General features: G+C 40.7%; 1 protein-coding gene across 3 annotated transcripts in view; it reads right to left on the bottom strand.

Annotated features, from left to right (window-relative positions):
• Positions 1-18,742, bottom strand: part of APC (APC regulator of WNT signaling pathway) — a 174,710-nt gene extending 155,968 nt beyond the window's left edge. For all 3 annotated transcript variants that reach the window (XR_010745787.1, XM_066339106.1, XM_066339108.1), the window contains exon 1: positions 18,415-18,742. The gene's annotated coding sequence lies outside the window, so the exon portion shown is untranslated. The remainder of the gene's footprint in view (positions 1-18,414) is intronic.
• Between the last annotated feature and the right edge of the window lie 7,972 nt (positions 18,743-26,714).

The following is a 26,714-nucleotide window of genomic DNA, read 5'->3' as shown; positions in this document are numbered from 1 at the left end:
GTACTGCAATATAGTACTGGAAAAAAGCAGTTGAAGAAAAGGACTGATATCCATGCCTAGAAGAAATAGAGTAAAAGTGCAGAAAAACCACATTTAAATCTGTCATGAACTGAGAAGGGAGGAATTATTTGATAGAATGCATATTTCAGTGTCAGCTTCTCTTCCCAGCTCGAATCCAAGGTCACCAGCTACTTAACCAAATACTTGAATTGCACTGATTAAATCTTAGAACCCATGTCAGAATTGCATTACTAAAATATATAATGTTGCAACCCTATAGAAATAGTCAGGTTAAGAGGTAACAATTAAAAAAAACCTAACATGGCTGGTGTACTTTGCATGTAAGATTCCAATCGCTATAGCCATGGGATGGGAAAATTTTAATTAATCACAACAATATTATAAAAGCTCTTCATAACTAAGTGTACTAGAAGACTACTTTTTCTCCTAATACATAACCCAAATATTCAAATCTTAAATCAAAAGACTGTATTTTCAAAAATCTCCAGTGGAAGTCAGCTAGAATATCAGCCTTAGTCATATTTGACAGAAACAGCCCTTCTCAGCATGGATTTGCATTTCACTGATCCATTAGTCTTTTATAAATGTATGTGTTTCTAATCAAGTATTGAATCCCTTGCTAAAAGCAATTTGTAGTATTTTAATATTAAAACTCAAACTATTCAAGTTTACAGTTTGCCGCGCAAATCCAAGTAAACTGAGCAAACTTAAGAAAATTTTTTTCAAACAATACATTCTTTCTACACAAAAAAAAATTTCCAAATAGAGAAGTCTTGCAGGTAAACTTAATGCCTGAAAATCAAGGTAAGCTGAGAGCTCATGAACTTTAAGTATTTCCCACAATATTTAAGGAGTTAACTTTGCAAGCTCATTACCTCAGGTGGCAAGAGAAAGGCAGAAATCTTCACAGTAGGTAATACTCGTTCTAACAAGGAAGAAACAATAGGAGACATCCCATGCATTGACAAAATCCCATCTGTCACTCAAACAGAAAACCAAAGTCCTTCTCCACAAACACAATAGACAGTAATTGAAATTTTCTTATTCAAGACTATGAATGAGCTGTTCTCCAGCCTCACTTTATTCTTCTGCTTTACTTGATTTTTTTTTCCCATCTTGTGACCAGACACTTGGAAATTTTGTGCAACATTCACATCATGCACTCATTCATCATGTTATCACACACAAGGGTGACTAAAGTCACCTGGATGAGCCTCTCAACCAGAACTACCCCTGTGTGCCTGGATATGCACCCACCATACAGAAGGGTGAGACAGCACCTGTGACAGCATATAGTCACTCCACTATGTCCAAGCACTTCCAGAAAAGGCTGGAGTCACAGCATGACTTCACTGAGTGAGCTACAAGAGCAGGGGCTTTCTAGTCTACACCTGGTTGACACTTTTCCTGAAGTTCTCGTATTTATTAGGTTTTGCCCTACTTTTCTTGAAGAGCAAATGCTGCCAAATGCTGGTAGTGAGGCTCATGACAGCCTTATTGCCCAAGACATTGGACTACCAGTCCAAGTGCCTGGTAGGGTTCCGCAGTATAGGCTATGAGCAGCAGAATTGCTTTAGCACAAAAATTGTGTCTTTTTAAGGATTTGAGGTTTCCACAAAATAAAACAGTTCTGAAGCTTATGGGGCTTCTATAGAACTGAAGCAATATAATTGTATTTAGAACTTAGAAAATTCAGAACAGAGGCAAAAATGATGAAAAACACTATCCATCCATGTTCAGAAATGACACAGTAAACTTAAAGGAACACAGATTGAATAAAATAAACAGTTTTTCTTCAAACAGTGAACCAGGTGGCATACTGCCCACACAATTACTTAGCATTCTAAAGAACTCCATCCCTTCTATGTCACTAGTCAGAAAATTTTCAAACAATAGACATTGTCTAGTTAAGTAACAGATAAATACTTTCCAAAGCCACCCACATTCAGAGCAGCTGACTTTTAGGACAAGAGTTAACATATTGGCAGAGAGCAAAAATAAAACAGCCATGGCAGCACTGGTACCTTGAAGGCAGACACATCTTCCAGTATTTTAATTATATATGAACAAGTTAAAATATTCTAAACCACCTGAGACTTCTAAATTAGGAAAGAGTGAATTACAACCAGGCTTTGTCACTACAGCTAGTTTCAGGTCTTCCTTGGTGCATGCATACCTGCATGCATACCAGGCTGTCACATGGAGTCTTCACTACCTTTACATCATTCTGGGCACTATTTCACTTGTGGGAAAAAAAAAAAAAAAGATCTGGACATCTTGCTCACAAGTAAAATCGAGAGAGTGATTTGGAACAGTGTAAAGACAGTCATGTATGGACAACGACTCTTTCATGGAAACAAAGCAATACACAAATCTACTTGTTTTAGAGGAAGACAAGTTCTCTTTCTCCATTCAATTAATTCTTTTCAGCTTCCAACACTTGAAACATTTTTTTTGGAAAAAGCTTTATGAATCAGGTCTAGTTCTCAAGGTCTTAATGACATTTAGACATTTAATTAGCAAGCCATCACTTGGACTGGCACCTAAAGCTTTTGTCAGAGACCTAATTCCATGCCAATTCAAACATCCCATTAGTGTTATATTAACTAAAAAGAAGCCTTGTAATGTTCTGGCTACTTGATTGGACTGGCATGCATTAACACAACAGTGGAACGAATCTAACTGAATGCAAGGATATAGATTTACAGTGTATACATGTCAAATTAATGAAGATGTTCTAGGACAAAATATAATAACCATATATGTATATTATATATATATATATATATGTGTATATTAGCTGATACTCAGGCATACCAAAGTATGCTTTTTCGTACCCTGTATGAAATGTCAGTGACACTCAAATGAAAAAAAGGAAAAAAAAGGCAAGAAGATTGACTTAATTAAAACTGTTTAATTGATTCCAAGCTATGCCCTGTGCTTAAAACTTTGTAGAGCTCATTCTGAACATATTTAGACACCTATATGTGTGAATTAAGTATCATTATTCTATGTTGTCATTTCTCCTCCAAGACATGTTCAGTACATTGGATTTCTAAAAAGTCATTAACATATATGATAATTTATATAAATAAATAAGCTATATTTCAAATGAAAGAAAAATCACAGTAGCAAGTGCCCTTTCTCATCTTGTATTTCTGACTTAGACCTGTAGTTTTCACTGAAGTAACAAAATAAAATGCAGAAAAATGCTAGAGCAAAAGCTATAAATCATTTGCATGCATTCTGTAAGATTTTTTTCATTGCTTTTGTGGAAACAGAGTCACTGCTCCACTACAATGGGCTAAAATTAAGAGTCCTATACAATAAAACGGTTCTAGTTGAACAATTTGAATACCATGTATGCTGGTTTTGCATTAATTGACATTTGGTGAGGAGGGAATAAACCACCCATGAAAGTGGTTTTTCTAAGAGAAGCTGCTAGCCCTACAAAATCAATCAGTGGCTAGTTTGAATACTGACAACCTGCTAAACAAATTAAAGATATGAATTTGCCTGTGTGAGATTCACATTTTAAGACAAAAAGTCTCTTCTTCTGGCCGGGGAGCAGGTGAGAGCCAGCCCACCTCCCCTGTGGTGGGCCCTGCTGAGGGGCCAGACCCTTCCCAGGGAGCGCCCCGCGCCCCGTCCCGGGCCCAGGGGCTGCGAGCATCTTGTCCCCGCCAGCGCAGTCAGCCTGGGCTGCAGCTGGAACTAAACACAGGACGGGCCTGAGACCGGCCGTGAGCCAGAACTGGCTGTGGCTCTTCTGGCCGGGCCCCTGAGATCCTGGCACAGCCCCTGGCACAGCCTGAATCTGTCACTGCTTCTGCTTTGGCCACAGCCCCGCAGAAACCATCAATGACCCGCTGCCCCCGGTGAGATATTAACTCTTGCACTGCACAGATGAAACTTGCAGAACACTGATCCTCTCCAGAGAAAGAAAAGGACAGAGTGAAGACATGTAGAGAGACAATATGAAGACACCAATGCCAGTAAAGGAGGAGTCAAGTCCCAGATGTTAGGAGAATGAGAAGATGCCTTAGTCTTCGACTGAAATTCTTTTCTAAGGCCATGGTGATGTACTGTGATACACTAGAATATCCCTTTAATTCACAAAACAGTATGGGAAGATAGAGTGTTCAAATTGCAGACATGAGCAAAAGCATTCATGTTGAAGCAAGTAAATGCTGAAGTAGCTGTGATCTCATGAGAAGTTTGAACAGAGAGAGAGAGAAATGAGTCATGAAGACCCTTTGCCCCCAGGGAAAAAAAAGAAGACCTCTCTTCCCAGAGATGAAGATGATCTCAGAGATAGATGAAAAGAACCTTTACTTTTGAACAGCTCATCCTTAAAATAGTACTCCTAAATTTGACATGACCCATGAATACAGCTGTGTGAAGCCTGCATGAGATGGGAGGGACGTCCGAATTGCAGATTTCTGGGCAGCTGCTGTTCATGAATATTGAAGGCATGAGATAACTGTTTCTTGTGGAGAAGTCTCCATAACATAGCAAAGAGACCCCCTTCCCTAAGAGAACTAATGAAAGACAATTTTAGAGGTGATAAACTGACTTAAGTCCCAGGTTTTGTTTCTGTACATTGTCAGTGGGAAAAAAAGAAGGTTGTGGCAGGAGTAAAAGTGTTCTGAAGGTTTTATTCTGATTCTTATTTTCTTTCTTTTCTTTCAGTTCAATAAAGTTTTTTTATACCCTTTAAAGTTTTGAGCCTGCTTTGCTCTTCTTCTATTCCTATCTCACAGCAGAAAAGGAGTACATAATTCTAGTTAGGTGCACTGGGCTTTAGCCAACATTAGACTGACTACATTACTTGGTGCACTGGCTGAAAAATCTTAAATTAGCAAACCAAAACCACTACACCATGGAACGAAGTCCTACTACAGTAATTCTACTGAAATACAGAGGAGAAGGAAGACTGGTACCAAGAATGATCAAAGAAACAGGTATATAAAAAATTGGGAAGTATTCAGTTGTCTTTAATTCTGGTATTGAACAAGTCTGTAAACAACTTTTTAGTATACTGTCTTATTTTTAAAAATCAGTTTAGCTTTATGTTAAAAAGCAACTGTGTGGAAGGATATATGATCATATATTGGATTTACTAACCTTGGAATCTCATGTATTTCAGCACTGCTTGCTGATACTATCTTCTCAGCAATGACAAGTGACAATTGTAGCATCAGGATTACTGGCACTAAAGCTTTTACTCCAAACTGTTGACAAATACACTTTTGATTCCAGAAGTAATTAAACGGTAACGTAATCAGATTTTTTTTTTTTTAATTGGTCTAGCTCCTGGTGTATAGCAGGTGCTATACAGCAATTTTTTTGTTGTACAGCACCTGCTGGTAGCCAACAATTCCACCCAAACTTCATTACACATCTAGGTCTTTCATGACTAATAAAGAGTAATCAAGGAGATTTTACTTGAGCCCTTGGACGGCAAATTCTGTGAAACAGTAGAGATCTTAAATGTACATCTTTCTGAGCAGAAAATACAGATGTTGCAAACAATCTCAGGGAGAAAAGGCAGGCATTCAATTCCAGAAATCTCACTATTCAAGGCACATACAGCATTTTCTTTGAAGAATGTCTACCTCAAATACTTGTATCTATCCCTCCACAACACAGCTGAATTCTAAAAGACACAACAAAAAAACCCAAAACCCCCCAAACAAACAAAAAAAAAGTAAGAAGGAGTTCAAGATTACTTTGGTCTGGTATCCCTTCTACTACTGTAGAAGAAGCACAGCTACTGAGCCCCTTTACAACCTATGCTTTGCACATCATAAATGGGAAATTTTCACTCAAAGAACATTTAAACATGAGGACAAGAGACACTCTTTCGTTCAGGCAAGCATTAGGGGCACTGGAAGGGCACTGGTGCAGGCCTGAAAGTACAAACTTTTCTTTCAGAATGAAAGCTGATTTCCCTTTGTCATGAAAATGAAGCGTTTACTTATGTTCTTGAAGCTTTTACTTAGGAGCAAAATGTTAAGATGGTCAGCACTTTCACTGAAAAAAGCAAGTTACTACACAATACCAAAATTTAATAAATAAATATGAATAAATGAATAAACCAGGAACTACATCAGCTACAGGAAAAATACTTTTTAAATAGCAAGAGCAGTGCAAAGGTCACCCAATTGGACCCTTAAAATATAGTATACTTCAGACAATGTTTCAAAGCATTGGGCATTATAACTCACTATTGAATTGCATGAAAAAGCTAACAAATGAATGCATGCCAAATTTCTGGTCCTAAGAACAAGCTTAAACTTTTTTGAATAGTAAAGACCAACATGACCAACCATCTAGATCAATATGATTACCAAAAGACTTTGTGACACACACAAAAAAACCTTTTAAATGTGTATTTTCAAAACATATTAAATATTAGGACAGTGTTTTGGAAACAAGTAAGCATGGATAAGACATATGAAATCTGAGCAGCACTAACCAAGATGGACAGTAGCAGTATGACACCAATGTGATAAATGTAATGTATAAATTAGTGTATAAAATATTGTATCAAAAGTTTGGACTATTAAAAGGCTACTCGAGGGTGTCTCCGAGATTCCAAGGCCTACTGTGCAGCTGTGAAACCACAAAATTTGCAACAGAAACAATAGGGCTGGACTGGAGATGGCCCATTCATCAAAGATGGGCTTCCACTTCACGGCTGCTCAACATCTGATATCAATCTTGGCCGAAGATCTGGAGGATGTTTAAATCAACACCCCAAAGAAAGAATCAGGAAGACTCCTGAATTGTCTTTTCATACTTATGGGAACCCCTTTCAAAAGCTTACTTGGGAATGAAGAAATAAATGAATATTTGGACTTTCAGTGGACTTAAGCCTCGGGACAAATAAACTGTGTAAAAACTGTACGCTGAGACCCAGTATTTCTGGTCAGAGGTTTGATGGCACCTTTGCTGCTGTCACTCTGCCCACCCAGCATTCAATCGATGTTGTCTGAAATGAATAAAATGTAAGAAATTCCCATTTTTGACACAGTCTGTCATTTGTTGGGAAGGTTATGCTGTTTGGAGTGTTGTGCCAGTTGTACCCTGTCTGTTAAGAAAGCTATGCTGTTTGTACCAAAATTTGTACCCTCAAAGCCTTGTTCCAGGTTGTATACCCCCTCTAAAACCCCGAGTTCCCTTCCCCTTCCGTCGGGCTAGGCTGTCCCCATTCCCCGCCGGCTCCTCGAACTGCCGGCCCCGCCTAATAGGAAAATCCAAGGACTTCCATGGTGCACCGCTCCAAACCGAAGTGCAGTTGCCGGCAAACGGACCCAAAAGCCGCGACCCAGCACAAAATCCAGATAAAAGAGAGACACTACAACACCAAGAGGACCCTCAGCTACCTAAGGACTGAATTCTGCTTCTGCCGCCTCGCCATGACCAGAAGGAGACTGGGAAACAGTGACACCCCTAGACCACACGAGCCCAGTTGAGTTCCTGAAGATTCCCGCGAGGCCGGAACTCCCGACTCTGCAGTGAGAGCAGCGGATTCGTCTAACGACACCTGATTCTCAGCGGCGGCCCGAAGGAGAACGGCGAAAAGGGTGAGAACGGTGATAGGAGCAGCGACGGCACAGGCGACCCCTCGAGTTCCCCCCTTGAAAGAGCTGACTAATAAAAGCCTTTCAAAGGAGCAGGTCTCCTGGCCTATTTTTTAACATTGTCCAATTTTACTGTGGCCTTTTAATTTGATCTTGGAAAACTGCTAAATGAATTAATTTATTTTGGATTGGCTTCTAATCATTTATAACAGTAAGATGTCATCAACTTGAGACAGAGTGGAAGTTCTTTGCAATACTTGCATCTGAATTTAGAACTACAAAGACAGCACTACTACGGCCTGCATCCAAGAAGAACAGCTGAGGAACTCAGAAATTTTATTCAGACACTGTACCCACAAAATACAACTTAATAAAACTAAGAGCTTGTTTGATCAAACTACTTCACTCAATTTCCAGAAGAAATGTCTTGTTTCATAGTTTACCCTGAAGCTTACCCTGTTCCAAAGAATGTTAGACTTAAAAAAACAGCAGAGGTAACTGCTGATGACTGAAATGACAATCAACACTGCTGGAGTAAAAAATGTTGCACTACCCAAGGTCTTCACAGATGGTTCAAGCAGGCAAGGAATGGATTGCAACACTAAACTATATCAAAGAAATTAGGCAACTTTTACTTCACATTTTATTTTAATAAAGAGGCATTTAAAATGTTCCAATTAACAGTGATAACTGAATATTTTAATATTTTCATTAGAATGAAAATGAAAATAAAATCTGTTGCTACGTAACACTAGTAGAAGAAACCTTGACCATCTTTGAGTATAACAAGCAGCATGACTGCTTCTTGTAGAACATGACCATATCTGCTCAAATTCTTATACCACAGCCTCACAAAATATTTTTTCCTATAGCTAGTGAATTATGTGACAGTCCTATTACTGTCTGTTTCCAAACAAAGCTATAATTTTCTCTATAATTTTCAGTGTATGTAGCAGTGGGGGAAAATGTTGGAAAATTCTTATAACCTTCAAACAATACTGTTTGATCCCTATCCGTGACTGATGCTTAGTTTTGTACCATACAGTGCTTAGTTAACGATATAACTTCTAATTAACTTTTCTATTGTTTTAATTAATCGTAAGTAGTGTAAGTTTCTGCTCTGTCATCTGTCACTGGAGCCAGCATTTAGCAAGGTTTGCCATAGGCTGCTGTTGTGGGAACAGAGTTTGAGAAAATTACTGAAGCTTTTCTAAACTAATTCCAGTCAACCTGGATAAGTTTCAGTGATCTCAGACCTAGGATGAGGTTAACGACACCCAGGAGAGAGATCTATTGCAGAAACTGGACACAAGGAATGCAGAATTTACAGACCACAAGGACATTCTGCAAAATCCTGAAATAGGAAAGTAACAAAATTCAGCAATAGTATTGAAACCTTCTCTGTCTCAGATAAAGATATTAAAAGGAATGAAAATGTGGGCTAATTAGGGTGAGAAGCAAGAAATCAGTACCCAATAGGAGACAGAATATTAACTAATGAAGATAATTATGCAATTTATAGACAATAAACATTAATTTCTTCATTTGCTACAATGTGTAGTGAAAGACTCTGATGGTGAGTGTGGATGTTGGGTGGAGCTATCCCCATGCACTCAGCAAACTGAGTAATGTTGACTTCCAAACCTAACAAACTGCTTGGAGAGTTTATCTCAATGACAAGTCGGAAACAAAAAACACTTCTAAAAAAATTACAAACTAAACTAGTGCACTCTCCCAAGCTACTAAATTCCAATGTCCCAAAGTAGGTATCAACATGGTAGATTTCCTTCCCATTCCATCCTACATATGCTCCCAAACAAAGCCAAAGGAAGATTAATATTAACTACATAGCAGAACATTCCCAAAATGTATGTTCAAAATATAAATTGTTTGTACATTAAAAAGTAGCACAATACACACTATCTGTGAAAAAAAATACTATCCTCTTGTGTAACCAAGAGCCTGCACACCTGTGAAAAAAGCAATTTTTATAGGCAGTCCTCTCGTAATAGTATATTCTACTGCTTTTTAACAGACTGTGTAAGCTTGATCTTCAGGTCTGTGCTGCCAGCAATAACTAAACCTTCCCCTTCTCCCTGCAAACAAAAACACTGAAATGGGGGTCTAGCTGTAAACTCACCTCAATTTTACCTTTCTCTGCAGCACTAATTTTTTGTAATTCTATGTTGTAATTAAGAAAAACCAAGGAGTGGCATGAAAAGCAGCATTACTTACATCAAACTCCACTGCTTAGCAAATGAATAATTTCTGAGAACAGAGATCAGTTTCAAGCAAGAGCTTTCTATGCTGAGAAACAACTACCTATAGCAATCAGGAAAACCATCTTTATAATGACTTGTCTAATGAATTGTAGGGAAGGAAAGAGTCTACAACTATATCCCAAGCGAGAAGGACAAAAATTTATTACAAAACTACATATAAAAAACCTATTAATTATAAAATCCAAAAGGAAGAAACACTTGTCACAACAAACATATCTGCATACTACATGCAGTGTTTCTTAGTTTCTAGTAACATGAAATTATTCCAACACAAAGCCACATGATGTAAAACAAGCAAGATTGGGCAAATTCCTTATAATAACTCTGATGTAGTAACACTTTGTTCCTATCACTCTGAAGTTTATTCTGTTTCTCCAAGCACAACACAAGCAGCAACATGGAATGCAGATGCATTACGTATATATCTGAACATGAAGTCTGTGACCAAAGATATTCACATAGCTTCTGCACAGTAGTCTTGCAAGACACTGATGTGTAGTATCCACTGAAGCTATAGGGATACATTTAATGTCACAGTACTTCTAATTTTCATCTCTATGTTTGAGCCTCATTTCTTATTTCTATAATGGGTATGTATTTCTTTTTATTCCCACTCTTACCTTTCCATATTCCCCAAAACAGTTACAAATTCATACAAACTAAAATCACAAACCCCAAAACCAAACAATTCACGCATTAGAAGACAAACCAAAATAAGGAGCAGGAATCCACTTCAGCATATACAATGGCAGCTGAAAGTTCTACCGTGACATGCTTACTCAGGCATTAATTTGCCAGGTTTTTTTAGGATCAAAGAAACATTTAAGTTGGAAAAGACCCTGAATATTATCAACTCCAATAACACTGCCTAGCCGTCACTAAACCATGTCCTTAAGTGCCACAGCTACATGTCTTTAAGTACCTCCAGAGATTTTGAAATTATAACATTTTTTACAACTTTGTGATATTCCATCACTTCCCCTGGCAGCCTGCTCCAATGCTTGACAACCCTTTTGGTGAAAAAAATTTCCTTATATCAAACCTAAGCCTCCCCTGATTTAACTTGTGATTGTTTCCTCTTGTCCTATCATTTGTTACCAGGTAGAAAGAGATCACCACCTCACTACAACTTCCTCTCAGGCAGTTGTAGGGAGCAATATAGTTCCCACTGAGCCTCTCTTTCTCCAGACTCCCAAGCTTACACATCCCAAGCTCCCTCCACTGCTCCTCACTTGACTTGTGCTCCAGCCCCTTCCTCAGCTCCCTTGTCCTTCTATAGACAGGCTTCAGGCCCCTCAAAGTCTTTCTACTTTAAAGGACCCAGAACTGGACACAGCAATTGAGCTGCGGCACAGTGGTGCCCAGCACAGGCAGACAGTCACTGCCCTGTGCCTGCTGCCCCACTATTGCTGATGCCCTTGGTCCTCTCGGCCACCTGGGCACAGCTGGATCATGTTCAGCTGCTGTTGACCAGTCCCCCAGGTCCTTTTCCCACTGGGCAGTTTTCTAGCCACTTTTCCCCCAGCCTGTAAAGCTGAAGGTGGGTTGTTGTGGCTCAAGGCAGGACTGTGCACTTGCTCTTTTTAAACCTCAGGCCGTTGGCCTCATCCACTGATCCAACTTATTCTGATTCCTCTGCAGATCTGTCCAGTTCTCTAGCAGCTCAACACTCCTGCCCAGCTCAGTGGTGTCTGCAGAATGACTGAGGGAACACTCCATTAAACAGGACTGGTCCCAACACTAGACTCTGGGGCATCCCACTGGTGCCCAGCCACCAGCTGGATGTAACTCTATTCACCACCACTACAGTTTTTCACCCACTGGCACTGCACCTGTCCAAGCCATGAGCAGCCAGTTTCTGCAGGAGAATGTCATGGGAGATAGTGCCAAAGGCTTTACTAGAGTCCAGGCCGGCAACAACAACAGCCTCATCCACCAAGCAGGTCACATTGTCATAGAAGACCAGGCTGGTGAAGCAAGACTTGCCTTTCATAAATCCATGCCAGGACCCCAGGCAGACTGGGTCTGATCCCACTAGTCACCCCGTGTCCCAGCACGGCATTCAGCACAATCTGTTCCATGGCCTGCCCTGGCACTGCGGGAAGGTTGGCAGACCTGAAGTCACCTACAACCTACACAGAGTCCTCAGCTCACAAACTCCAGTACAGTCTATAACACAACAAGTCAGTGGGGGACTGAAGGAAATGCTTCTCATTCATCAGCTGAATTTCAGCTTACACTATGCAAATAAATTTAAACCTTACTCAGAGAAATAGCAAAGCACAACCATGTACTATATTGAGCTTTATGACTAATTTCACCTGAAGTGAGCAAACAATGAGACAAAGTAGGCATATTTAAGTAATGCACTAAATTTCTGTAAAAAATGTGTTAAATCAGAATTTTTAACACAATTAACAGTATTTTTAACACTACAATAAAAATTACTGCGTAGTTCTTAAGAGATGCTTGGCTGAGGTTTTTTAAATAGAAGAACAGCAGCAATGTGGAAGCTCCATAGCAGGAGTTTCAGAGAAGAGAAAAAGCTCATGTGATCCTGAGAACCTTTTTTGTTTAATAAAGGGAAAGCCAACTCACACAATTTATGCTTTCGTGATTTCTCTGCACTCTTGTCACACAACAATAAGTCCTAGTTTCTTTCCAGTTCCCTCCACATGCAGTTACTACAAGAAAAGGCCAGTCTACTAACAGCCAAACTCAGCTTTGTGAAATTCAGCACATCTCAGAATCTATTTAAAGCAGCCAACAATCATACCATTAACAGCACAAATAAGAGCTTTTTATTGATATCTTATTTCCAGAAAAATAAGCAACTTTCATTCCAAGAATTTAACATATGTGTGAAAAGCTAAGTCTTACGTAATGTTTGACTATGGCACCAGAATTTTATTACAGGGTAATATGCAACTCATAGCTTCAAAAAAATCACTGCATTAAGAAAGGCATCATTATACTATTTTGCACAGCCTAAATTATTTTTATTTTGAAAATAAAGTCTACATTAATAAGGTCTCTTCTTCATTACAGATTAATATTCTTCCAGCTTACAGTCATAATGCACCCCTGAAGAATAAATACTACACTTATAAATTCTGTATCAAAATGCTACTGACAGTTAAACTTCAATGTTGTAGTTCAACATTTCCATAGAGAAATCAAACTACTTGTCCTCTAACACAACTTATTGTTGTATTTCCTTATTGTCATGGTTTAATGAAATCTGTTTTCAGCTGGGAGAGGAAGTCCCAGAGCTGCAGAGGTGGTTTTCCTGTGGGGACCTGGAGGAACCAATCAATTGACACCTGGTTAAAGGCTGCACCAGGCTCTGCTGCAGTGCTGGCCCCTTGCCAGGAAGCCCACTGGGCCTGCCTAGAAGGAACGGGCCTCCTCCCAGCAGAGCCTGCTGGTCCATGCCAGCCAGGGGGATATACTGGCACCAGGAGCAACCATGCAGCCAGGACCAACGCCAAGAGCAGCCAGGGCCAGGAGTGGCTGCCGCCAGCCCACATTGGGAGCAGCCACATGACCAGCACTGCGCAGCCAGGATCAGCACGACCAGCGCCATGCTGCACGACCGCGGCTGCCTGAGCATGACTCAAAATGAGCTTTATTTGCTAAGCCACTTTTAGGCAGTTATGCTGCAGACAGAAGGACAAAAACGGTAGCAGCAGCTTGTTTTGTTTTCAGCAGTCCGCATGAAGGAAAGAGCTGAGTACAGCCAGCGGCCGGCATGGCTCGTACAGCATCGGTGGAGACCATGTGAGCAGCAGAGAGAGAGACAGGTCGAGCGGTCTCTCCATTGCAAGCATGGATGAGATCAGCTGTTCAGTGTTGCAGACCGTTTCGATTGATAGAGCCTGAGAAGAGATGGACTTGGGAAAGCCAGTTCTCTCCTGAATTGGAAAAGGGAAGGAGTGAGGACACGCAGAGAGAACATGAGTCACTGAGGTTAGTAAAGAAGGAGTCAAATTCTAGATGGGGGGATTGAAGAGATACCTTATTCTTGGACTGAAATTCTTTTATGAGGCTATGGTGAAGATATATTTTTGATAATCTGACTTTTTTTTCCCCCCTGTAAATTCATGGAATGCATTGGAGAGCGATGTTGCATTCTACCTACAGAGTCATAAGCAAAAGCACTAGTGTTGCAGCAAGCAGATTCTGAAGTAGCTGTAATTCAATGGGAAACTTGAACAGAAAAGAGAGATGAGAGAAATGAGAAACCTTGCCCTGGGAATTAAAGGGGAAGACCTCTGTTCCTAGAAATGGATGAAAAGAACTTTTGTTTTTATGCTAAAACAGTTCATCGTTAAAATCACTCCCCAGTAAGCCGACATGGCCCATGACAGCAGTTTTGGGAAAGCTGCAAGGCATAGGAAGGACTTTTCACGCTGCAAAAAGATTTTCCTTTCCGGGGCAGCCAGTTCACTGCAACACTGAAGCCATGAGAGAACTGTTTCTTGCGAAGGAGACTCTGTGGCATGGCAAGAGAGACTCCTCTCCCAAAGTGGACCGAAGAATTATTTTAGAGATGGCAAACTGACTGAAAGTTCCAGGGTTTGTCTCTTTACATTGTCAGTGGGAAAGAAAAGAGGGTGTGGGGGGGAGGAGAAGTGTTCTGAAGGTTTATTTTTATTTTCTTATAATTTTTCTTTAAATTCTGTTTTAATAAAGTTTTCTTTATACCCTTTAAAGTTTTGAGCCTTCTTTGCTTTCCTCCTAACCCTTACCTCACAGCAGAAGATGAGTAAATAATTCTAGTGGGTGCCCTCGCATTTGGCCCTCACTAAACCCACTACATAATTGGTGCGTTGGGCGGGAAACCCAAATTGGCAAACCAAAACCACTACACTTTTTCAGATTATAGTCTTGCCTACTGAATTTTATTACTTATTTTCTGAAAATCTATGTGGAAATAATGCCAAAATGAATTCTTTCTGATCTCAAAAAGCATTAATGTTTCTAAAATTTATTTCCACTAGAGATGATTTAATAAAGAACAACTGCTTTAAGACACAAATGAACATACTCATGAACCCAATTAATCTTTGACAGTCAGTTCAAATTAGCATATACTATCTTTGTGACCGTGACCAGCAAGCAATATCAGAGGTACTGTTACAGCAGCACATGGAGACACCAATCCAAACAAGTGTTTATCTTTTTAATCTTTCTTCCAACCACATACCTCTCCCCTATCCTTCACTATCCCTGTTAAAATGAGGTACAATACTGAACAAATGCTCACTGCCCAGCTACACCCAGCTACAACTGCTGCAACTCAATGGCAGCTTTCAACTAGAACTCAATAGCAATCATGCAACAACTCACATTCTATCACAGCACACCATGATTTGCTGTTGAAATAACCATCACAGTTATTATTAACACTATTTTAACCAAAGTTATGTTTGTAGTCACAATTCAAGTTGATTAGAACCAAAATCCCAACAGTGTAAGGTATTGAAACGTATTAAATTTGGTATGTTAATCTGAAGGGTGTCAAAGTTATGGCTATGAAGCAATAGGAGTTTTGCTTTGCCAATACTGGTAAAAAAAGGATTATGAAAACATGAACTTGAACAGTAAACAATTAAAAGATTCACTTAAAAAACAGTTACAACGATTTCCCAGTAGAGTTCACATACAATCATTCATTATGTTTAGTACCTACATTTTTAAACTTAGAATGAAAACTTCTAAATACACTTCAATGATCATAAAATAATCCTGATACACTTTTTTAACACTCATAATATTGATACTTCAATTAAAACATGAAATGCTAAAAGAGCTGTATTTTATTAACCAAGCTCATTACCTTCATAATTTCTTTGCATTAAATGATTGCGTATTCCATCAATAACCTGTAAGTTCTAAAACCATACCATGAAAATATGGTAACTTGATATAAAAAGAGTACCTATTGCTTTCTAATGTCCAAATTACACTGAGACAACTCTAAGAAGAATATGAGGCACAACAAAAAACGCGAAAGATTCTTACTGAGTTTCAGGTAAGAGTGAGAGAAGACCACAGAATTAACAGATTTCTACTGTGCAATGCTATAGAACAACTTCTGAGACGCTGTAGAAGTAGAGACAAGATGCACACTACTCTAAATCAGTGGTGTGTTTTCACTTCCCACTCATAGGATGTGTAAGGGTAGAAGCAACACAGTAGCTCATCTAGTCCCATCTCTCTACTCAAGCAGGGTCATCCTAGGGCACATTGCTCAGGATTGTGTCCAGGTTTGGAATATCTCCACTGAGGGAGACTCCAGAGCCTCTCTGCAAAAATCTGTCCCAGTGTGTGATCATCTGCACAGTAAAGATGTTCTTCCTCATATTCTGATGCAACTTTCTGTGCATCAGTTTTTGCCCATTCCTCTTTTCCTATTGCTCAGCACCATGGAGAAGAGTCTGGCTCTCTTCTCAACACCCTCCCTTCAGATACTTACAGACATTGATGTGATTATAGTCTTTTCTTCTCCAGACTAAACAGGCCCCTCTCCCTCAGCCTTTCTTCATAGTATCCCAAGCATTTCAGAACAGCTTGCTAATATTTCCAAAAGCATTTATCTAACACCTGTGTGAGTAATTCTGTTTACCGTTACTGAGCTGCTTGAAACACTACAAAAGCTAACTATTAAAAAACAATTCTACCTATTTTGCTTGTGCAGAAAGAAGGAATGTTCAGAGTTTAGCCAAGATAAAGTGAGCCAAATCAAAATGTTCTTTCTAGATCATGACAGGATTAAGGAAGATTTATTGTCAACGAAGCTGTTCAGTTTTAAATACAATGATATATAACTGCCTTACTAGAGGTAATATAGATAGAAAATATTCAAAAAATAAACTGAAAGTATTTGTGTAAATTAAATCCTTACACTGAGTTTTGGACATAAAATATATATGTGTATTAAGCATACTTGAGATACGGCAAATACAAAATGCAGGTGTTTGTTAGGGTCAACAGCTACTAGTTTAGCATTAGTACAAACCAAAACAGTATCAGAAACTCATGCACACAGTGACATATTATAGCATTTGTTTTATGTTCTAAAAAAAACCTGTATTTGTGATGTCAGTCATGTGGGGAATATTCTGCGCAACAGATGTCTGAGTACCAAGAGTTGAGCATGAGTTTCATTGCATGGGGGATGTGCAAAAACAAGACCAGCTGTAATACATGCTTTATGCTTAGCAGAGTTTCTTATTGTATTTCTTAGAAATACAAAACAATTCAGTGACTGCATCACCATATGGTTGTCAACAATTTTCTTCTCCTTTATGCAACCAAGTACATATACACCTTTAACCAAACACACTTTTTTGACATCTAAAGCATCTAAGGAGAGCAAGTACTTGCAAGACTTTTGTCAATGGGCACAACTATGCTAAAAATAGTCTTCACTGTAACTAAAGGAAAAAAACATATCAAGGAAGTTGAAGCTGAAGCATAACAATGATCTCATGATGTTCACTAAAATATTTCTTGAGTGCTTAAGATTGGATGAACCCATCTGGCACACAAGTTTTTTCAAAGCCAGTTTTAAAATGCAGTATTATAGCAGGTGGAGAGGAAAAAGTTCAGTTTCTCTGCATTTCAATTAATAACCTAATTTCACTTAACTCTTGATGTAGCCTTAACTTACCAAAATGTTAGCAGTACTCCTGAAGCAAAGTTTTCAAACCTGTGCTTCTCCACCTGTACATAGAACTATCTCCTACTTGTTCAACTATCAGCTGGTAGAAGCAAGTACACAAGAACAGATTCTGCAGATTTAAGTTTTATTTTTTCAGAAAGTTAGAAGTCTCTGTGACAGCCTTACCAAAAGGGCTGTCTTACAGCTCTACAGGTCAGAACCATTATATTGTTTATAGCTGCAGGAAGAGCACACAAGGCAAGCAGCAAACAAGTAAGTCAGATAGTTTAGTACATCTGCACCTTCATTTCTCTGCAGTTACTCAATGAAGTCTGATGTTTACAGAAATCTGAACTATTTTGTTTTACAGTCAATACTGAAGCTGTGAACAGATGCAAAGGCTAAAATTACTACAGAATCTGAGGCTGTGGTCACAAGACACCTGTACACACCCACCCTTTATCACCGGAGGTCAGAGGACATATAACAAAAGAAACAAAGCCTCCTAACACAAGAGTTTCGAGGTTAATGACTCGTTTAATAGTGGAGTTTTTAACTAAGGTTTTTGCAGATCAAGGCCTCTAAATATCTTTTCAAAGAAGACAGAGGCTCAGCTCTTCCTAAGACACAGCCTTCGTATTCCAGGGGTATTGTAGCTATGGACTACCTGACTGCTTTCAGACTTAATTTGAAGGACCAAACCACTAAATGAAGTCAAATTACATTGCGCTACTGCAAAATAAATAAAAGAAAGAGGAAATCAAGGCGGCTGCACTCAAGAGCTTTGAGTGACACACACACCGGACGGGGCGGGGGCAGTGCCCCGAGAGCTCATCCCCGTCCCAGCACTCACCTGTCCGTCTTCCTCTGCCCCCGCCAGCGCCGCCACGGTTCCTCCGACGTCTCCGCCGGGCCGGGAACCTGTGCTTCGACGCCGGGGCAGTGAGGGGCGCCGGGCAACCGCGCATACGGGGCAGCCCCGTTCCTTGCTCACGGGCTCCCTGCCCCGGCTCCCCGCTTCCTCATCCCCGCCGGGGACCTCCGGAGCATCCCCGGCCGCCTCCTCCCCAGCCCCTACCGCTGTCCCTGCCCGGCAACCGCCTCCCCTCAGCCGCGGCACCGGAGCCCAGTCTCCCTCGTCCCTCACTCGCCGCCCCGGGCCGGTGCCCCCTCGACCGCCATCTTGTCCGAGAGGGGAGAGGGGCGCGCGCAGGCGCGGCCGCGGCGATCTCGGGACCTCAGCGGCGGCCGCGCGCACGCGCGGGGGCGCGCCCCGCCCCGCCCCGGGAGCGCGGAGCTGGCGCGGTGGGTCCGGGGCGTGGGGCGCTCGTCTGATACCCGGGCCCGGGCACTGTGGGTCCGTCACCTGCTGCGGGTCGGTCACGCAGGGTCGGTCACTCCAGGGTCAGTCACCTGCCGAGGGTCGGTCATCCAGAGTCAATAACCGCTGGAGGGTCAGTCACACGGAGTTCATCACCCGGCGTCCGTCACCTACGGATCGTCGGTCACCCTCGAAGGGTCGGTCTCCCGTGCAGAGCCGGTCAGTCACCCGGGGCCGGTCTCTCAGGGTGGGTGCCCAGAGGCTGCGGCTGCGCTGCCCGGGCAGAGGCGGGGGCCGGCCCGGCACGGTCCGAGCGGCGGGCAGCGGACAGCCTGCCGGGGCGGCATCAAACATCCCTGCTGAGGCGTGGGCGCCGACAGCCCTCAGGCGTGGGAGGGACGGGTTGCCGGCGAAAAGCTCAGACTGCCCACAGGCACTGTGCAAGCTGGAGGAAAACAAGGGATGGACCCTCGTGATGTGTTACTTGAGACCCTCACGCAGCAGGCGATCGGCAATTTGCCTTTCAAAGATCACAGAATCACGGGATGGGGAAGGTTGTAAGATATCACAGAAGCTCGTCTTGTCCAACCTCCCTGCTCAAGAACGGTCACCTGATGGCACAGCATTGTGTGCAGACAGTTCTGGAATATCTCCAGGGAGGGTGACTCCATAACCTCTCTGGGCAGTCTGTCACTGGTCACACGTGGATAAAATCTTCCCTGTCAGCCCCTGTTTGTCCATGTGCTCAGTCAGCTTTGCCGCAATTGGTTCAGCTTCGCAATGGATGAGGCAGCCTCTCCAGTTTCTCCTTCTCAAGCTGGGGTCTGTCAAGGCAGTGGTGCTTTGGTGGCCACTTCCCAACCATGAGGATGGGTTCTTTGTCTCAACCAGTAGTTCCACAGTTTGGTAGCTGAGGTCTCTCATTACTTGTGCCTCAGTGTCACCTAGTTTGGATGACTTCCTTCACTTACAGGTGAAATGTTTGCATAGCCTGTAATTTTCTCTTCTATTTAGGCTCGTATTTCCTGTGATGTTACTTCAAGTTAATGCAGATGCCATCCTACTCAGTGGGAGGCAGGTCTGGTGTCATGAATCCCCAGCATCTCCAAATCCAGCCTGGGACACACAAGTTTTTTAGCTTCCCTGCTAGCTCTGCCATCCTCCACCACTCCCTCCTACTCCCTTCCCCAGTAAAGACTTTTGTTTTTAACCCATCTCATGAGTTTTGTAACTACCTTCTTTCTTTTGATGTATGTAAAGACATTTTTACTACCAGTCTGAGCATCATTTGCAAGGTGTTCTTCAAGTTCTTTTCTTTTTCTCATTTCCTGCCTTTATGTGACCTGCAGTGTTTTACAGCCTTTCTCTCTCTTTATTTTGGTCTAGACAAGTTCTGCCCTCTCATTATCAAAGGAATTGCCTTGGACAGAGATCATACTTGAGCCTGTCACAAGCGGCTGTCAAAACACAAATGTTTGTGAGTGTTAAACACACATTTAGGAAGACTGGTACATACTGATGAATATCTGTGTCTGCGCATTTCAAGTTTTGATATTGTTTTCTCTGCTAGATTTAGCAGTAAAATTTTCCCGGGATACGAATATAATTTTTAATTGCAATTTCTGTCATTGCTGTGTCATGATTATCTCTGTTTCAAGTGTCACAAAATTGTATCCTACAAGCCATGATCATGAATTACTAAATACAAGCTGATACAAATTTGACCAATATTATGAAAACTAGCACATTTAAATATCTGGAAGAAATTCTTTACTATGAGGGTGTTGAGGCACTGGCACATGTTGCTTAGAGAAGTTGAGGCTGCCAAATCCCTGAAAGTGTTCAAAGCTGGGTCCAGACTGGATGGGACTTTGAGCCACCAGGTCTAATAGGAGGTCTCGTGATAGGGGCTGGAACTCGATGGTCTTTATAATGTTCCTCCCAAACCATTCAATGATTCTGTGATTCAGCTGTTCCAAATGGTATCTTTTACAGAGTCATATGATATATCACACTATTATGGTTTTTTGAAAGACAATTGCTCTCAGTAATATTTTTGTAAATTCACTCACCTTTAGTTTTGCTAGCATATTGCCCAGAAGTTGAAGGATGAGAACCATAATAATTTTATATTCTAAGGAGTTTGGATTAAATCAGAGAATGTTCAGCTGTGTGACAGTGTAAATAAAGACAATTTTAAATATCTCTGTGGTATACACAATGAACTGCCACTTAATAAAAAGAAAGATACCTTCAACTTTTCTTGAATCCAATTTGTGTCTTGGAACAGATTTCCTCCTGACTAACATAGTCCTCTATAGTAGAGTAATTGTATCAGTGGACAAGGAAGAGCTATGGATGTCATCTAACTGGGCTTCTGTAAAACTCTTGGTACAGTCCTCTTTCACAGCTGCCTGTGTCATCCGGCTCGGCCAGCCCTGGCACCACGACGACACTGGGGGTTCTTGGCTGACCAAGAGCAGGGATGCGGCCAAGGCAGGAGATAAAAGGAGGGACTCTTCAGAGACAGGGCTACAGAGTTTATTGGATCAGGGGGATCCTCACCCCAGGGCTCTGTGTCAGAAGAGACCCTGAGAATGTGAGGGGAGCAACTTATAAAGGGGGCTGGGTCTCAGGCATGGAGTACAGTGACAAACAAATGACAGAAAAGTAAGGAGTGACTCATAACATACTGGTGCAATATCAAATCATAACCAAATGGGAGGGGGCCCCCTTGGTCCTGTCCAATCACTCGACGCCTCTCTTGGAATTTTCTGGATGCAGGGAGAGGCCCCAGAGTGACTGACAGGACCAGAGGGCTTTTTAACTAATGATTGGCACTTAACAAATATCTGACAAACAACTTGGGGATGAACAAAGGGAAAGGAACAGGAGGGGGGTACAAAGAGCAAACCATTTTACACTAAACTTTCTGGAAATAACTCACATAACAAGAACAAGCAAAGTAAAATCCAAAACATACACCACCACAGTCCTCCACAACATCCTTATGTCTATACTGGAGATTTGATCTTGATAGATGGGCTGCAGGACAGAGAAGGAATTGTCTGGGTGTCCACATTCAAAGAGTTACAGTGAATGGTTCAATGTCCAAGTGGAAACTAGTAATGAGGAGTGTCTCTCAAGGGACTAATCTTATTTAATGGCTTTATCAATGACAGAGACAGTGGGAGTGAGTACACTCTCTGCAAGTGGACAGATGACACCAAGCTGAGTGATGAAGCTGATGTGCTTGAAAGCAGGCATGTCACCTGGGGAGACCTTGACAGGCTTGAGGAGTGGTCCCATGTGAACTGCATGAAGTTGGACAAGACCAAGTGCAAGGTCCTGCACCTTGGTTGGGGAAATCACCACTGTTAACACAGGTGAGAGTATGAATGAACTAAGAGTAGAGAGAAAGGACGTGGGGGTACTGGTGGATGGAAAATTGGGTGTGAGCCAGCCATGGGCACTGGCAGCCCAGAAAGCCAAGTGTGCATCCAAGGCTTCATCCAAAGCCCCGTGTGCAGCAGGGGAAAGAGAGGATTCTGCCCCTCTGCCTCGCTCTGGTGGGACCCCACTCTGGGCTCCCAATGCAGGAAGGACATGGAGCTGTTGGAGCAAGTCCAGAGAAGGGCCCCAGAGCCGGTCAGAGGGCTGGAGCACCTCTCCTGTGATGAAAGGCTGAGGGAGCTGAAGTTCAGCCTGCAGATACCTTGTCTAAACAACTGTAGGAAAATTAAACTACAGCAGTATTCATTTACAGTTTGCAGTCTCTTGGTTCCTTGAGGTAATAAAGGGAACGTATGCATTTGAGTATGAGCTGCACCTTTATGCGGAAGTGCAGCACGGGACTGTTGGCACAGATAAAAAATAGAGAATGTATCCGTCCCAGTAGTGTGATCCAGCTCACCGGTATGCTGAGAGCACTTCCAGCAGCTGCTGCAGAGCTTTTGCAGCTACAGATCCTCCCTGGCCCCTGTGGATGAACACCTGCAGCTAGTGGAGAAAGAAACTTTGGCTAATGCACCATCTGTCTTCATGAAAAGGGAGAGTAAGGCACTGTCAAGCTAACCTGCCTCACGGGACAAAGACATATGAGACAGGTAGAAAAAACAATAACTAGTTAGAAATCTCAAGATACTGGCTGTCACTGCTCTAAATTGTGGCATAAGGAAACATGAAATTAGAAATCAGTAGGAATTTGCCCTAGCTATTTCCCCTAGGAAAAAAATATAGCCATGTTAAAACCTCTCTTCTTCTGTGTATAGGAGTAACTTACTGCTACGACCTAGCTATGACCTTTCCTTTCCCTCCCATTGTGCCTTCTGCTGCTGAGTACCTATTCCAGAAGCAAACACAGGATGTGCCTGTGTGCTGGATGGAGAATTCACTACATAAAGGTGAATGGTATACTGCAGTAGCATGAAAGCTGTGGATGAAAATGTGTTTCTCAAAATAGTCTTTGAAACAATCTGGTTTTGGCTTGCTGGTTAGTCACTCAACTAGAGATTATTACCACTTATTTAGTTTTTAAGGCAATGTTCAGATGGTGATCAGATTAATATTCCATTCACTTAAATGTTTGATACATGTACATAATTTCTGCCTTCAATCAGTAAACATAAGAACATGCACAAGAATAAGCCCAGAACCTACTGAACAATATAAAGTGATAGCAGCCCCAATTCAGTAATTCAACAGTTGAACAAGATTATTATACTGAAGATTCACTCTGGAAATTTATAGTGTGTTCTAAGGGGTTTGCCCACCAAGACAAGTTCTCTAGCTATTGGTCCATATGTTCACATGTTTGTTGTAAGATGGATGTCTTCAGAAGTGCTTTCATTGGGGTACTTCTATGTCTCTCTGTGAAAAACTTTTCCATAGCACTACATTTTAAATAAAGGCATGAAAAATGTCAATCTTGTTAACTATAACACTAAAGTAAAATAATATTCTTCTCACTCTGGAGAATATAATTACTGGAGGAAAGCATTTCTCGCAGTTGGCAGTTTGCTGTGTTATGCATTTAAACAACATTTTGTAGGAGCCATTTTGGCAACATATATGTTCCAGAACAAAGGCCAATCTGGAGAACCTTGAAAAAGTAAAAGTGTAGACAGAAAAGTTTAGATAGTAGTTTTACAGATGTGTGCTAAAGAGCAACTAGCCTTCTCTATTTATCGATTGCCAGTCATGAAGAAAAATGACCCTTAAGAAGAATGACTTCTCTTTTTTTGTGTTTGGTTTGAGTAATTAATATTTGAATATTAATAGGTCACTCATTAATATTCTTAGTTTTGTGCTACACATCAATAAGTTGTTTACTGGAGATAATTTCAATCAAGAGAAAGAAATAGGAAAGCATGAACCCACAACACCTTATGTCTTGGGTTCCAACATACATAAGAGGAAAAACTAAGAGATAATTTTCAGGATAGATAGTGTAAACTTGGACATTCTGTAATCCCAGAAACCTAAAGGTGCAATTAGAACTGTAAAGCTTGTTATTTTTTAATAATTTTATTTTTATGTAGTTAAATATCAATGCGAATTAGGTCAGAGAACTTCAAGCAATGAAGCATGTGGTGGGTAGTCTGGTTCATGTTAAGGTTCACATTTCTAAGAGAAAACAAAGGGGAAAAGAAAACTTCTAATGTCAGAAAAGAAATCCCAACTAGGGATCACAGGATCAAAAGCCACATTATTTTTTGTTTATCTTATCCTGTCAATATAAAGGAAAGGGATAGTTGAATATATCCAAGTTTCCTGTGCTGGAACTGAAACAGGAAAGAAAACGAGATATGAGGGTCTTGAATATTCCTGAAAAACGGCTTTGAGTTTAGTCCAGAAAATTAGTCATTTTGATTTATGCTCAAGGGCTGACATCAGAGGAGGTGTGAACTTGTACCCTGAATTTTCAGCTTTCTAAAATAAGGGGATTTTTTTCCATAAAAGACAGATGTTTGCCTCTTTAAATGATATTGTTGCTTCCCTTGGGAGATAGAAGGGATAGAGACATCCTAAAGGTGAAGTTCAGTTGATGTGCTTTGCTTACCCAAAAGATCTAGGCTGTTAAAAGCCTAAAAGATTTTTAAATAGTTCTTGCTTTACAACAAGAGATGTAATTAGAGACAGAGTATAAAGAGACAAAGAAGCAGACACAGAGTAAAAAATTTCTCTTGATTACTCAAAAGTACTGCAAAGGGTAGAGAAGCTAGTATCTAACAGATGGGCAAGGGAAGCTTTTGAGGAAAGGCTGAGATAAAAGTCTGCTATAGCTACCAAAAGTCAGGACACAAGTGACAGAATCTTTGGAGAAATTAGAGTTCTGTCATTGCATTTAAAACATTGTCCATGTCAACAGAAGAATTTCATATGGTAACCCAAGCTACTCTGGTAAGAGCAGACAGGCAGCCAACTGCATGATAATATTCCAGTGCAGAGCAAACAGTAATGTTAAACACTTCACAGTGAAGACACTAAAACTGAAGTTATAAAATAAAATTGGAAGACTTTTGCTCATGTGGTCATTTCCAAAAGTGGAAAAAAATATAGCTGTGTTAAAATCTGTCTCTCTTCTGTGTATAGAAGTAGCTTACTGCTACATACAGCAAGAATAATATGGACACAGCTCTAAACACAGTAGAATTAGCAATGCTACTGAACAATTTTTTTAATGTATTCTTCCAAAAGAAGCAAACCTCTGCTCTCTTCCTGAAATTTTTCTCATGATTAGAAGTGACTTCTTTACCATGGAAGCAACTGCGCCAAGCGTGGGCTTGACAAAATTTTCCTCTCTATTGGTTTTTATGTAGAATAAATGAACTAACACTGCTGATAGCTGTACTTGCAATTTTCTTGGAGGAAAAGTTAAAAATTTTATGTGGGGAATGGAGCAGTACATTTTAGAGTTGTCCAGATTATGGCATTTTATTTTAAAGTCTTCATACTTCGTTTCAGTGTGCTTATGCTCCACTAAAGAAACATTTCCATATTAAGCCTTAATTTCTGTGAAATTTGAGTAAATATGGCAGATAATACAGAGGGCTGTTAGGACATGGTTTTGTACACCCTAAATACAATTATTCTTACTTATTTTAGGCATTTAAGAAAAATTGCCTGCTAGAGTAACCTGATTCTGCTGATTATAAGTAGAGTCTAGAGGGACCAATTTAGACTCACAGTTTAGCATTCATGTTCTTAAATGAAAATACAGTAATCTTGTATTATATATCAGTACATTACAAGATATGATACAATCCAATGAATTAATGCAACTAGTACACTTTTAGAAACTATGTAAGAATCGACACAAATATTCTCTCTAAAAGACATGCATTTTGAAATTCGAAATGTTTGCATTTCTGATTGTAAGTGTAATTTGTCATTTCTTAAGTAATATACCCTTTATCTGAGATATTACTACTGTTTCCCTGGGAAAAAACCAAACCAACACAGAGGCCTGAATTTACTAGATCTAGGTCAGATATAACTCAATTTAAATTAACACATCTGTTGAGGCTGGAGGGTATCAGTGAGATCAAATAGCTACACTCATGACCATCTTTACATTCTTTCTGAAAATCTGCATCATAGTTCACTGATAGCAACAGTATTTGCATTCCTTATGTAAAGTTCAAGATAACCATAATTTCTCTGTCCACACACTATTCTGGGAAAATCTTGGAAGGCTGCTTAAATGAAATGCTCATTATTATAGCTACATTGCTGATACAAGTGGCAAGTTTCGTGAAAAGAAGAGTTAGAATCAAGTTGTTTCCTTGAAAGCTTTTTGAAAGCTTGATTTTGTGTAGTGTCCAAGCTTC

Source organism: Sylvia atricapilla, chromosome Z (assembly GCF_009819655.1).
Source record: "Sylvia atricapilla isolate bSylAtr1 chromosome Z, bSylAtr1.pri, whole genome shotgun sequence".
In the NCBI taxonomy this organism is placed as follows: Eukaryota; Metazoa; Chordata; class Aves; order Passeriformes; family Sylviidae; genus Sylvia; species Sylvia atricapilla.
Note: the sequence above shows the minus strand (reverse complement) of the source record. Positions and strands in the feature narration are given on the sequence as shown.